This window comes from Pongo pygmaeus, chromosome 15 (genome assembly GCF_028885625.2).
Source record: "Pongo pygmaeus isolate AG05252 chromosome 15, NHGRI_mPonPyg2-v2.0_pri, whole genome shotgun sequence".
Taxonomy (NCBI): domain Eukaryota; kingdom Metazoa; phylum Chordata; class Mammalia; order Primates; family Hominidae; genus Pongo; species Pongo pygmaeus.
In genome coordinates, this window is record NC_072388.2 from 90279653 (window position 1) to 90294434 (window position 14782).

Sequence of the window (14782 nt, forward strand, 5' to 3'; positions counted from 1 at the left end):
GTGGCTCACACCTGTATTCCCAACACTTTGGGAGGCCAAGGTGGGCAGATCACTTGAGGTCAGGAGTTCGAGACCGGCCTGGCCAACATGGCAAAACCCTGTCTCTACTAAAAATACAAAAATTAGCTGGGCATGTTGGCATGCATCTGTAATCCCAGCTACTCGGGAGGCTGAGGCAGGAGATTCGCTTGAACCTGGGAGGCGGAGGTTGCAGTGACCCAAGATTGTGCCACTCTACTCCAGCCTGAGTGACAGGGGGAGACTCTGTCTCAATAGAAAAAAAAAAAAAAAAAGAATATATCCGAATGGGTCACATACCAAGATGCTGCAGGGTAGCTTACGTCTCCCCTCCCCATTCCCTGGCTTTGCCTATGTATTCCCCATCCTTTATATATTTTCCTGCTCCCTTGGTGTAGCAAGTAAGGCTAGAGGTTCTTATGAGCATGTGCCCACCCTGAGCCTGCTCTCCCAGGGAGACTTGGGGCAAAGATCAGTTCTAACTCACACACGATAGCACCGGCCACCTTCATCCACAGCAATAGGCAGCGTTCACATTTGTCCTACTTGCTCATAGGAATGTACTACTTAGGTCCATTTACACTGAAGCCACTGCCCCTCATGGGGACCTCTCCAGATAGCATCAGAAGAGGCCCAACCTTGTCCACATTTTACCACGTTCTGGCAAGAAACAAAAACCCAGTTTCCCGCAAGCACAGCCTGGACTGTTGGGTATTCATCCAGCAAGAGCTACCTCTCCTCTCCTCCATGGAGCTCCGGGAAAGCTCTGGACCAAGGCCCCAGGACATGAGCGCCAGGCCAGGGCCAGCCACGTACAGACTGCAAGTCACTTACCTTGCCTCAGCCTAGGTTTCCTCACCTGACAAATGGAGATAAAAACACCTGCCCTTGGGGGTCAGTATCAGGGCCACATCAAATGATGGGTATGCAAACACAGGGCATTGTTTTTCCAGAAGCAAAGAGGAGTAGTAGGAGATTATAATCTTACTGGAATTCGTGAGAAGTTCCTATTTATTGGCTGGGTGCAGTGGCTCACACCCATAATCCCAGCATTTTGGGAGGCTGAGGTGGGCAGATCACTTAAGGTCAGGAGTTTGAGACCAGCCTGGCCAGTGTGGCAAAACTCTGTCTCTACTGAAAATTAGCCAGGCATGCTGGCGGGCTCCTGTAATCTCAGCTACTCGGGAGGCTAAGGCACGAGAATCCCTTGAACCTGGGAGGCAGAGCTTGCGGTAAGCCGAGATTGCACCACTGCCTGGGCGACAGAGTGAGACTCCATCTCAAAAAAAAGAAGTTCTTATTGAGAATTTAACAAAGAAGATTCCAGATATATGAATAAGTTTGAGCAAGATAGAATACAATGTTTTGGTTGGGCGCAGTGGCTCACACCTGTAATCCCAGCACTTTGGGAGGAAAAGGCAGGTGGATCACCTGAGGTCAGGAGTTCGAGACCAGCCTGGCCAACATGATGAAACCCCGTCTCTACTAAAAATTCAAAAAGTAGCCAGGTGTGATGGCGGGTACCTGTAGTCCCAGCTACTCAGGAGGCTGAGGCATGAAAATCACTTGAACCTGGGAGGCAGAGGTTGCAGTGAGCTGAGATCATGCCACTGTACCCCAGCCTGGGTAACAGAGCAAGAGTCCGTCTCAAAAACAAAAAAAAACTTCTTGGATGAATAGGTGAATGACACTTCCCATCTTCCAGGTGAGGAAACTGTGGTTCTAAAGGGCAAGTGACTTGCCTGAAGCCAGCCTGAGGAAGGAAGCTTTGCTGCTAGAATCCAGGTCTCCTTGCTCCACATCCCTGCCACGTACAGTCTCTGCCTGAGACTCAGCTCCCCCACCTCTCAGTTCCCAGAAAACAGGGACTCCCAGTCGCTGACTCACCTCTTCCATCCTCTTCAGGGCACTGGCCTAGAATTCCAGTGATGGTGGTGGGAGGGAGTTGCTTCTTGTTTTCATTGTGGTAAAACACACATAAAATAACATTTACCATTTTAGCCACTTTTTTTTTTTTTTTTTTTAGATGGAGTTTCACTCTTGTTACCCAGGCTAGAGTGCAATGGCGCAATCTCGGCTCACCGCAACCTCCGCCTCCCAAGTTCAAGCGATTCTCCTGCCTCAGCCTCCTGAGTAGTTGGGATTACAGGCATGCGCCACCATGCCCGGCTAATTTGGTATTTTTAGTAGAGATGGGGTTTCTCCATGTTGGTCAGGTTGGCCTCGAACTCCCCACCTCAGGTGATCCACTCACCTCAGCCTCCCAAGGTGCTGGGATTAGAGGCGTGCGCCACCGCACCCGGCCCATTTTAGCCACTTTCAAGTGGCATTAAGTATATCGACACTGTTGTGCAACCATCACCACCCTCCATCTCCAGAACTCTTTTCATCTTGCAAAATTAAAACTCTGTACCCATTAAATAATAACTTCCCAGCCCCTAGCAACCACCATTTCTGTCTCTGTGAACTTGACTGTTCTAGGGACCTCATATAAATGGAATCAGACAGTATTTGTCCTTTTGTGTCTGGCTTATTTAACTTAGTATAATGTCTTCAAGATTCATCCATCTTGTAGCACATGTCAGAATTTCCTGCCTTTTTAAGGCTGAATAATAGTCCATGGTATGCACAGCCCACATTTGGTTTATCCATGCATTGATGGACATTGGGATTGTTTTTACCATTTGGCTATTGTGAATAAAGCTGCTATGAACATGAGTGTACAAAGATCTGTTCAAGTTCCCACTTGCAGTTCTTTTGGGTATATACTCAGAATTGGAACTGCTGGATCATATGTTAGTTCTATTTTTAATTTTTTGAGGAACCGCCCTACCGTTTTCCATACTGGCTGCACCATCTTACATTTCCACCGGCAATACACAACAGTGGGTTTGGGGTTTGTTTGTTTGTTTGTTTTCATTTGTATGTTTTGGTGGTGAGAAAAAGGGGAGAAGGAACAGCTGAAGTCCGTGATCCCAAAACTCTGCCCACAGCCCAGTGAATCAGAATTCAGCCCTAGTCATCCTCCTCTTGCCAGCCCTCCTGTCCCTGAATTGCAAGCTCACACCTGTGGGGCCAAATGCTTTGCCAGGCTTACATATGAGGAAATCCACAGCAGCTCGTGTCCCCGAATGGTCCCCTATCCAGGGCCGTTCCTGTTTCCGAATTTACTTCAGGTTCTCCACAGTCCACATAAAATCTGCCCACAGGAAGATAAAATCCATTCATAAAAGCACAGGCCCCCAGGCTCCCCCCAAATGGCAAATGAAGTCCCCATGAAAACACAACCAGTCGTCTTGGAAATTCACTGAGCATCATCAGGCTATGGTTTACGAGTGGTGGGTGTATATACATGTAGGGTGGTGCTTCCTCTTCCCTAGGCCAACAATAAGCTAATTCTGGCAACCAAAGTCAGAAACATTCAAGCCTAAAGAACAAAGAAGAAACATTTACTCCGTTTAGATGAAAACATGTCCTACATTCATTTTGGAGAGAAAAGAGGGTTTTGATATTCTAATGCTGCAGTACTTGAACTTAGGTACTTTAGAATCCCCTGGGGAATTTGCTATGACAGATCGCTAAGCCTCACCTCCAGAGTTTCAGACTCAGTGAGTCTGGGCTGGGGCTCAGGAATTTTACATTTCAAACAAGTTGCCAGGTGATGCGGATGCTGCCAGCCCATGGACCACACTTTGAGTAGCAAGGTGCTAGGAGAGTCTGGAAGGTCCAGGGTTCAGCTCCTGAGTGCATGCCCTACAAGAGCTCCCAAGGCAGGGAAACAGAGGAAGCTGGCAGGGGAATGTGATCCAGCAGGACCTTGTGGGCACAACCAGGTCGCAGCCCTTGGGATGTCTCCCAGCTGATTCAAGGCCCCAAGAAAAGGCGATTAAACCTGAGCACTTACACCTTTTATTTGCAAAATACAGTTTACAGAGCTTTTCACTTCTGTTCTCTTGTCCAATTTTAAAAACAGCCATTTAGAGATGTGTCCATTCTAGAGATGAGAAAACCGAGGTCAGACAGATAAAGCAGCTTGAACTATCCAGTACCCTGGCTGTCACTGCACAAGTGTGTGTAGAGCATCTCCGATGTTCATAGCACCAAGCTAGACATGGAGGACCTAGAGGTCAACAAGAAATGGGCCAGGTGTGATGGCTCATGCCCGTAATCTCAGCACTAGCTGAGGTGAGAGCCCAGGGGTTCAAGTATCGGGGGAATCACCCCTGATAATTTAACGTACTTTCATGTAGGTTCTATTTCCCTAAGTGTCAGCCGGTCTGAGAAATAAAGGGAAAGAGTACAAAAGAGAGAAATTTTAAAGCTGGGTGTCCAGGGGAGACATCACATGTCGGCAGGTTCCATGATGCCCCTCAAGCCGCAAAACCAGCAAGTTTTTATTAGTGATTTTCAAAGGGGAGGGAGTGTACAAATAGGGTGTGGGTCACATGCTTCACAAGGTAATGAAATATCACAAGGCAAATGGAGGCAGGGTGAGATCACAGGACCAAGGCGAAATTAAAAATGCTAATGAAGTTTCATGTCCCACTGGGCACACATTGTCATTGATAACATCTTATCAGGAGACAGAGTTTGAGAGCAGACAACCAGTCTGATCAAAATTTATTAGGCGGGAATTTCCTCATCCTAATCAGCTTGGGAGCGCTACAGGAGACTGGGGCTTATTTCATCTCTTATCTGCAACCGTATAAGACAGACATTCCCAGAGCAGCCATTTTAGACACCTACCCCTGGGAATGCATTCTCTTTCTTAGGGCTGTTCCTTGCTGAGAAAAAGAATTCAGCGATATTTCTCCTATATGCTTTTGAAAGAAGAGAAATATGGCTCTGTTCTGCCCAGCTCTCAGGCAGCCAGACCTAATGGTTATCTCCCTTGTTCCCTGAACATTGCTGTTATCCTGTTCTTTCAAGCTGCCCAGATTTCATATTGTTTAAACACACATGCTTTACGAACAATTTGTGCAGTTAACACAATCATCACAGGGTCCTGAAGCAACATGCATCCTCAGCTTACGAAGATGATGGGATTAAGAGATTAAAGACAGGCATAGGAAATCATAAGAGTATTGATGAGGGAAGTGATAAATGTCCATGAAATCTTCACAATTTATGTTGAGATTGCAGTAAAGACAGGCATAAGAAATTATAAAAGTATTAATTTGGGGAACTAATAAATGTCCATGAAATCTTCACAATTTATCTTCTTCTGCCATGGCTTCAGCCAGTCCCTCCATTCAGGGTCCCTGACTTCCCACAACATTCAAGACCAGCCTGGGCAACACAGCAAGACTCTGTCTCTACATAAAATTTAAAAATTAGCCAGGCATGGTGGTGCACACCTATAGTCCCAGCTAATCAGAAGGCTGAAGTGGGAGGATTGCTTGAGCCCAGGAGGTCGAGGCCGCAGTGAGCCATGTTCGTGCCACTGTACTCCAGCCTGGGTGACAGAGTGAGATCCCCCATCTCAAAACAAAATGCAAGAAATGGCTCCCAGTCTCAAGGAACCTCCAAGCTCGAAAGACAGGAATGTCCCATGCACAAATCACTAGCATGCAAGGCAGTGTATGGTGGGTGCAGTGTGCCTCTCTCCCACACACATTAAACACTGGTTTGCCCTTTTTATTCCCTGTGCACTCCCTGTGGGATGGCTGCTTCTCCGTGGTTTCAACCCCATCTACACTCTGATGACTCCCAGGTCTTTCCCAGGATGAAGGCATAACTGGCTTCCTGCCACTCACAGGACACGCTCAGTGAGGCCCATGCTGGGTCCATCATTTTCTCTACTGGTCTGTTCTTGGAAGGGGCCTCCTCACCTGCCCAATCACTCATGTCAATGGCTGGCCTTCAGCTTTCACCCACATCTTCATCCACAGCATCCAGTTAATTTCCAAGTTCTACCATTTTCAACTCTAAGTATTTCCTATGTCCATCTCCTCCTCTTCAGCTCTCTTGCCAGCACCCTAGATGGGCTTGGTCAAAAGCTCCTTCCCAGAGTCAGTGCAACAGCCTCCTCTTGGGCTGCTTCCTGTCTCCATCTTACTATCCTCAAAGCCATCCTCTAAACAGAAATCTAACCCAGTCACACCCTGCTGCAAACGCTTCCATGGTTCTCCAATCATCCACCCATCCATCCATCTGTTCATCCATCCATTCACATATCTATCATCCATTCATCCATCCATCCACCCAAGTATTCATTCATACAACAAATACTCACCAAGTGTCTATTATACGGAAGGCACAACACTAGACACTGGCCCCTAGTAACAAGTGGCTTTTAGTCTTAAAGGGGAGGAGAGAAGATAAGTGAAACAAGCTCACAAAGAGAGTGCAGGATTTTGTGAGGGTTCATGGGTGGGGACCTCACCCTGTCAGGAAAGGCCTTCCTGAGCATCGGCAGTTACAGTAAGATCAGGAGAAAGAGGAAGTGCTGCCCAAGCAGAGGAGAGTTTCTACCTGTGGAAAATGTGTGGAAACAGACGAAATGCAAGAGGAAGAGAAGAGGCAGCTCTGCGGAACTGAAAGTAGGTTGGTGTGACTGGATCTAAATAAGAGGTAGGCAGGGCGAGAGAGGAAACAGTGTGAAGCTGTAGAACTGGCAAGTAATTATAAGGGAGGTGGGGAACAACCGGGGCAAATCGGAGATTTTTCTTGGTGCCTGGTCCTTATAGCCTCCACAAAATTATTTGTTGGATGGATGGTGGAGAGGTGGGAGGGTGAATGAGTAAATGGAGGGATAGGGGTAGCCAGATAGATGGATGACTGGATGGCTGGACAGATGGATATATGGGCAGCTGGAGAGGTGAGTGGATAGATGGGTGGGTGGATGGATAAGTGGATGGGTAAATGTGTAAATGGATGCACGGGTGAGGGGAAGATGGATAGATGGATGAGGGAATGGGTGGCAGATTGATTATGGGTGGGTGGGTAGGTAAGTAGGTGAGTAGGTGAGTGAGTGGATAGGTAAATGGTGGGGGGTTGAGGCTGGGTGCTGGGAGAGTGAGGATATCATTAATAGAAACAGGAAAGTGAGGAGGAGGAATCACTGTGGTCCTCTCTCTGCTTAGCCTGCCTGAGCTGGTCTGAGGGTCCTGATTTTTCACCCGTGCCTTCCCTTCTACTGTTCCCTGAGGACAGGCACCCCCAGATGGAAACTCTGACTTGTCTTCTACCTCATCTCCACAGGAACCTTGCTCCTCAAAAATCAAAGAACACAGTGGATGCAAAAATATTCTGTAAACGGAAAAATGTAGATGTAGAGAAGAACTAAGCCACATCTGTCGAGGGCCCTGCACTTGCCAGGCAAGTTTCTGAATGTCTGTTCTCTCTTTCAACACCACTCTCATCAGCTCCTACTTTACAGATAAAGAAACTGAGGCTCAGAGAGATGAACCAACCTGCTGAAGTCTCCGCAGTTGAGATGCGGCAGGCCAGGTCTGGAACTCTGACTGGTCCACACTTTCCTTCATGCTGTGCTGACTATCATGATCATCCCGGAACCACCACCCTCAAGCCCCCAGCTCGGCCAACCTCCAATCCTCACAGATGCTGCAGCAATGGCCACCAGGCTTGGTCCTGGGCTGGCCCCCTTCACCCGGACTATGCTTTAGCAGGTCAACCATGTTTTCAACGCCCACTGAGGAAAACCAGCCACGTGGCCAGTCCGTAGTTTGGGAAGGCATTAGAGAAAAGAATCAAAATAACACTTTATTACCCAGCTAAGAAATTGAGAAAAACTATAGAGTGACTCAATGCCTGAAAGCAAACCTTTAGCAAATGCAAATCAGCATAGAAGTCTCTGAGGACTTTAACGACCAAGAGAAATTAAGCTCCCAACAGGAAGGAAAGGCCTCTCTGACTAAGCTAGGAGTCTCTTGCATGTCCCAAGTCAGAAGGCGGAGGTGCCTCAATGCTGGATTCCAGCTGGCACATAAATAGTGATCTAACTCGCCCCGCTTTTGTGCGGCACACATTGGCACGCACACAGACAGTTACTCATGGTGCCAGGGCTGCTCACGGAACCCCAAACCCACAAGAGCTGGGGAGTTTCCCCAGGGCCCAGCTTCCTTTTCCTTCAGCCGGCCAAACCTCTGCATGCTTTAAGCAAGGCTGTTTCATTTTCTGAAAGTGTTAATTTTTCCCTCTGAGGAGAGGGGAAAAATCAGGATGCATTTTTCCTTAGTCCCCATTTTCCCCCCAGATCGCCTCACTCCAGCAACAACGTGGACCATAGCATCTCACTTCTAGAACCCTTGTCACTGTTTCAAAGGTCAGTCCCATCTGGGCTCACAAAGTCCCTGCAAGTCAGGTGGGCTGGCATTGCTGAGCCATTTCTCAGAACCTGAAGCCCAGAGAGGCTAACGCAGGGAGGCTCAAACTCACACGGTCAGTTGGGGTGGATCTGAATCCAGAACCCACGTGTCTAGGCACCAACTTGCTGCCTTTGAGCTTTTTGGATCACAAGCAATAGCAAGAAATACACCTGACATCACGACCCAGAACACACAGACACAGACACACATGCACACACACACACACACACTCACCTGTACAAAGCAACAAACTTCCCCAAAGCAATACTTACCCTACTTCTTGCCACGCACTCTGATCATTTCTATTCTATTTCAATCTTTTAAATGCAGGTCATGAGCTACAAAGTTGATTTACTGACCCATGAATGGGTCACAACCCGCAGTTTGGAAACAGCTGGATGGACCCCCACCTGTGCTTTCCAGTTTCTCCTAGAGCCTCAGGGCCCCAAGAAGGCAGTGTGGTCTCTGCAGCCAGGTGAGGAGCAGGCAGCTGCTGAAATCAGGACGGAGGGAGTCCTCTGAGAGGGGAGTCTGAAACGAGTCCTCTCTGACTCTGCCTGCCTCCGCTAGGCTCTCCCCTCAAACCTCAAACAGCTGGGCTTCCTGCAGAGGCTCTGCAGGAGCCTGGGCACCCTTGCAGCCACGATCCCAGCTCTCCCTCCAGCGACTTCCCGCAGCCTGAACCTCCCAGCTCCGGCTAGAAAATCCCCAGCTGGAGGCTGCCCATTCCCAAGCTGAGGCAGAATCATGTGAACTCCAATCTGGTGTCAGGCTGGGCGGTTGCCGAGGAACCACTCGCCAGCCAGAGGCTGAGGGCGGCGGAATGGCTCTCTCCACGCATCCTCCTCTGCTCTCCATGCAACCCAGAGTCAGTGAGCAGCCTCGCCGGGAATGTGAAAGCCTGAGCTAGGGGCGGGTGCCCTCAGGACTGTGGTGGGGCGATAAAGGAGGAGGGGGTGGGCTAATTCTAGCCACCTTTCAGCACCTACAGGATACCAAGATCCAGGCAAAGGCGGGGGAAGCTGCCAACATCTGGGTCACTGGGGTTCAACCCTGGCCACGTGCATAAGAACATACCTGGGAGCCTACAAAAAAAATATCAATGCCCGGGCCCCACCCAGGGCTGGTTAAATCATGCTTCCTGGAAGTGACATGCCAGCATCATCAATGGCTCTAAAGCTCCCTGGACTGCTCTAAAGTGCAGTGAAGGTGTGCAACCATGGATGTGGTGAAGCAGGTAGGATCCTGTTTGGCAGAGCAGCAGAGCAAAGGCAGTGGAGCTAAGGCTCTGGGCATGAGTAAGGATAGGGCAGGCATCAATGTTTTCAACTGTGTCAGTCCCCAGAGCAGGAACCAAGCCCAGGGCTCTGGCCCTGGGGGCCCTTCTGGCTCTCAGGAGCACTTACTAAACTCCCTCCCTTACACACATAACACAGAGGATGGAAAGGCCCAGCATTTTGGCATAACCACCTCCCTCCAAGACAGACTCCTTGGAAGCTGATTATAAGCTATGTTGCCAGAGCCAGGAAGCCAACAGACACGGTGCATGGGGCCACTGGGGGCACGAGTCCTTCCTTTTGGAAGCGGCCAGAGCCCTGTGCTTGGTCCCTGCTCTGGGGACCAACACAGTTTAAAACATTGATGCCCATCTTATTCATGCCAAGACCCTTGGCTCCATTGCCCTCACTCTGCTGGTAGGGGGTCTAAGGAAATCCCCTTCAGTGGGGCCTGGGCCCTCCAAGCAAATGCTACCACATAGCACACCTTTTAAAAACTATTTCCGGCCAGGTGCGGTGGCTCACGCCTGGAATCCTAGCACTTTGGGAAGCCGAAGCGGGTGGATCACCTGAGGTCAGGCGTTGGAGACCAGCCTGGTCAACATGGTGAAACCCCATCTCTATTAAAAATACAAAAATTTGCTGGGGGTGGTGGCGCATGCCTGTAATCCCAGCTACTCGGGAAGCTGAGGCAGGAGAATAACTTGAACCTGGGAGGTGGAGGTTGCAGTGAGCCAAGATCATGCCATTGCACTATTGCACTCCAGACTGGGTGACAAAAGCGAAACTCCGTCTCAAAAAAAAAAAAAAAAAAAAGTTTCCTATGTCAGTTGCTTCTTGCAGGCCTTATGTTACAAGCAAAGGCTTCAACTTGTTGTGGTGCAGTAGTGTTCATTTAGACACACGTGCTATTTCTGAGTTGCGGAAGTGTGGCTGGCTTTCCCTGATGTCATATAGGAGGACGCGGGGTTAGGAGCACAGAACTGACTTAGCAGTGACTGCCTGTCTTACCCCTAGGACACAACCTGCCAGAGAGAGAGCACCTCTGGCCTTCTACGGGGTGGCCTGGCCTAACAGGGTGTGCACACACGGGCCGTCTGCACCATCATCATCTATACCTGCAGGAGCCACTAATGGCATGGTGTCCCCTCCCGCCTCCAGCCCTGCCAGGGGCTGGCAAGCTGCCCCAGCCCCTCTGCTGGTGGCATGTGCCCTACTGCACCTGGAGTAAGGACCATGCCTTTGGGATGAAGAAGGAGGGGTGAAACTTTCTTTGGTTTTACTCAAATTGGCTGAGCCCAGGTCTTTGTGAAATGCTAGCTCAGTAAGAGAAAAAAGAGCCCATGCTCTCTCATGTGCTTGGCCCTCAAGGGGTTAGAAAATAGCCTGGAGTGGCTCAGTACCAACAGCTGCCTTTACCATTTCCTGAGCATTTGCTTTGCACCAGGTGCTGTGCTAAGCACCTTCCCCATCCTTTGTTTAATCCTTATATCAACTCTGTGTGGCAGGCATTATCCTGTTGCCCAGGCTGGAGTGCAGTGGTACCACCTCACCTCACTGCAACCTCCGCCTCCTGGGTTCAAGCAATTTTCCTGCCTCAGCCTCCCAAGTAGCTAGGATTACAGGCATGCGCCACCATACCAGGCTAATTTTTTTTTTTTTTTTTTTTGAGATTCGCTCTTGTTGCCCAGTCTGGAGTGCAATGGTGTGATCTCGGCTCATGGCAACCTCCACCTCCTGGATTCAAGCAATTCTCCTGCCTCAGCCTCCTGAGTAGCTGGGATTACAGGCATGTGTCACTATGCCTGGCTAATTTTGTATTTTTAGTAGAGATAGGGTTTCTCCATGTTGGTCAGGCTGGTCTTGAACTCCCAACCTCAGGTGATCCTCCTGCCTCAGCCTCCCAAAGTGCTGGGATTACAGGCGTGAGCCACCGCGCTTGGCTCTAATTTTTATATTTTTAGTAGTGATGGGGTTTTGCCATGTTGGCCAGGCTGGTCTCGAACTACTGGCCTCAAGTGATCCACCTGTCTTGGCTTCCCAAAGTGCTGAGATTACAGGCGTGAGCCACCATGCCTGACCGAAACAACATTGATTTCTTATCTTGCAGTTCTGGAGGTCAAAAGCATGACGTCGATCTTACTGGCTAAAATCAAAACTGCAGTCTGCAGGGCCACATTCTTTCTCGAGGCTCTAAAATCCATTTCCTTGTCTTTTTCAGCTTCTAGAGACTTCTAGCATACCTTGGCTTGTGACAACTTCCATCTTCAAAGCCTACAGCAGTCGACTGAGTCCTCACATCACATCTCCTCTTCTGACTCTCACGTTCCCTCTTCCACTTCGAAGGGTCCTTCCTTGTGACAATGCTGGACCATCTCCTTACTTTAAGGTCAGCTGATTAGGAGTCTTAATTCCACCTGCTGCCTTAATCCCCCTTTGCCATGTAAGGTAACGCAGTCGCAGGTTCTGGGGATTAGGAACTGGACCTCTTTAGGGAGGGCATTATTCTGCTTCCCACACTCACCATGTGATACTTACTTAAAATCCTGTGTAGTGCTGGCTGGGTGAGGTGACTCATGTCTATAATCCCAGTACTTTCAGAGGCTGAGACGGGCGGATTGCTTGAACTCAGGGGTTTGAGACCAACCTGGGCAACGTGGTGAAACCCCGTCTCTACAAAAAATACAAAAAATTGGTGGGTGCAGTGGCATGTGCCTGTAGTCCCAGCTACTCAGGAGGCTGAGGCTGGGGAATTGCTTGAGCCCAGAAGGCGGAGGTTGCAGTGAGCCGAGATCACATGGGCGGCTAGAGTGAAACCTGTCTCAAGCAAAACAAAACAAAACAAAAACCCTGTACAGCGCTGCTTCTCGAATGTTAGTGTGCATGTGTTATACATCTCCCAGGAATCTTGTTAGTGTAGCTTTTGGTTCAGTTCAGTAGGTCTGGGGTAAGGCCCGAGATTCTTCCCTTCTTTTTTTTTTTTGAGATGGAGTCTCGCTCTGTCGCCCAGGCTGGAATGCAGTGGCACGATTTCAGCTCACTGCAAGCTCCGTCTCCCGGGTTCACGCCATTCTCCTGCCTCAGCCTCCCGAGCAGCTGGGACTACAGGCGCCCGCCACCGCACCCAGCTAATTTTTTGTATTTTTAGTAGAGATGGGGTTTCACTGTGTTAGCCAGGATGGTCTTGATCTCCTGACCTCGTGATCTGCCCTCCTCGGCCTCCCAAAGAGCTGGGATTACAGGCATGAGCCACCGCGCCCTGCCTGATTCTGCCCTTCTAACATGAACTGAGGACCACCTTTATCTCTTGTACCCCCATGGCAATTGCTATAATGCTGCACAAGTGTTTGGACTAAATACATACTTGATAATGGAAAGGGCCGGGCATGGTGGCTCACACCTGTAATTCCAGCACTTTGGGAGGCCAAGGCAGCAGGATTGATTGCTTGAAGCCAGGAGTTTGAGACCAGCCTGGGCAAAAAAGTGAGACCCTGTCTGTTCAAAAATTTAAAATATTAGCTGGTTGTGGTGGCCTGCACCTGTAGTCCCAGTTAGTTGGGAGGCCAAGGAGGGAGGATCCCTTGAGCCTGAAAGTTTGAGGCTGTAGTGTCCAGCCTGGGTAACAGAGAAAAACCCAAAGGAAGGAAGGGAGGAAGGGAGGGAGGGGAGGGGAGGAAGGAAGAAAGGAAAGAAGGAAGAGAAAAGGAGGGAGGGAAGGAAGGAAGGAAAAATTGAGCTCTGAGTGTTTTTATCACTGTGGTACAAGGGAGCTGGGAAAAGGGCTCGTCACACACGCTTCACACAGAAAGAAGGTGGCCTGAGGTTCTAAATGACAAACGGGTGCTGAGCAAGGGGATGCAGGGTGGGTGCTCACCTGCTTTGAGCTCCCAGTATATGCAAGCCATTGAGCTTTCCATAGGCTGCCTTGATGCCTCACAGCAACCCGCCAGGTAAATATCATCCCAGCTTTATCACTGAAAGCTCAGGGCTATCCAAGACCAAGGGTCACACAGCTGGCAAGCAAGCAGCAGTGCTGAGATTCAATTCAAGGCCTGAATTCACTGTGTTTTCATTTTTAATTAATTAATTAATTTTTAGAGATGGGGTCCCTGTTCTATCACCCAGGCTGGAGTGTAATGGTGCGATCATAGCTCACTGCAGCCTCGAAAGTCTGGGTTCAAGCAATCCTCCCACCTCAGTCTCCCCAGTAGCTGGACTCAGGTATGGGCCATCACACCCAGCTCACTGTATTTTTAAAAAATTTTTTAGTCTATGCAAGGGATTGGTTCCATCATTGTATTTATTTATTTTTATTTATTTATTTTTTGAAACAAGTCTCCCTCTGTTGCCCAGGCTGGAGTGCAGTGGCACGATCTTGGCTCACTACAACCTCCACCTCCTGAGTTCAAGTGATTCTTGTGCTTCAGCCTCCCAAGTAGCTGGGATTACAGGCACATGCCACCATGCCCGGCTAATTTTTGTATTTTTAGTGGAGACAGGGTCTCACCATGTGGCTTATGCTGGTCTCAAATTTCTGAGCTCAAGCCATCTGCCCACCTTGGCCTCCCAAAGTGCTGGGATTATAGGCATGAGCCACCGCACCTGGTCCATCATTGTATTTTAATATTTACCAATGTAATGCATGGAAATATGTATGACTGTTGGTTAATGCCTATCTTCCCCTTTACACAGGAAGCTGCCTGGGGAAGGAGGAGCTGGGTCTATTTTGTTCTTTGCTAGGGACCGTGCACACCAAAAACATGCCGAATGTTTGGGTGAATAAATGAATCTAAATTCCACTTCTTCCTGTAGCCTGCTGGGAGGGCCAGCGTGGCTAAAATTGAAGTCAGAAACTAACAATCTGGGGGAAACAGTCAGGATATAGGATGAGGCAACAAGAAGAGGGTTGGTTTGGACTCTCAGGGTGTGAGTGGGTGGCCTTGCGTGGAAGTGCATTTCCTGGTGCTGAACCGGAGACTTCCAGCCAGGAGAGTCTGTGGTCTGAGAAGGTCTGAGCTGCCTGGGGCATCTCTCCTGTCTGCAGCCGCAGCACAGACCACAGACCTGAAGGTTGCCATGGCAACCCCTGGGGCCTACTGCCCCCACTGCCTGCAGAGTGCTCCAGCCCATCAATTAATAACCTAATAATGTATGACA

At 49.3% G+C, this 14782-nt stretch overlaps 1 protein-coding gene across 12 annotated transcripts in view; it reads right to left on the reverse strand.

The window, feature by feature from the left end:
- GPR68 (G protein-coupled receptor 68) overlaps nucleotides 1–14782 on the reverse strand; it is a 30981-nt gene that overhangs the window by 2965 nt on the left and 13234 nt on the right. Inside the window, exons 1-2 of one of the 12 annotated variants that reach the window (XM_054449246.2) lie at nucleotides 8759–8867; nucleotides 3116–3217 (exon numbers count right to left, since the gene is read on the reverse strand). The exons of 4 other annotated variants lie outside the window; for them this stretch is intronic. The gene's annotated coding sequence lies outside the window, so the exon portion shown is untranslated. Of the gene's footprint in view, nucleotides 1–3115; nucleotides 3218–7433; nucleotides 7869–8620; nucleotides 9070–12163; nucleotides 12299–14782 lie in introns of those variants that run through there. 7 more of the 12 variants (XM_054449244.2, XM_054449247.2, XM_054449249.2 and 4 more) reach the window with 7 other exon arrangements.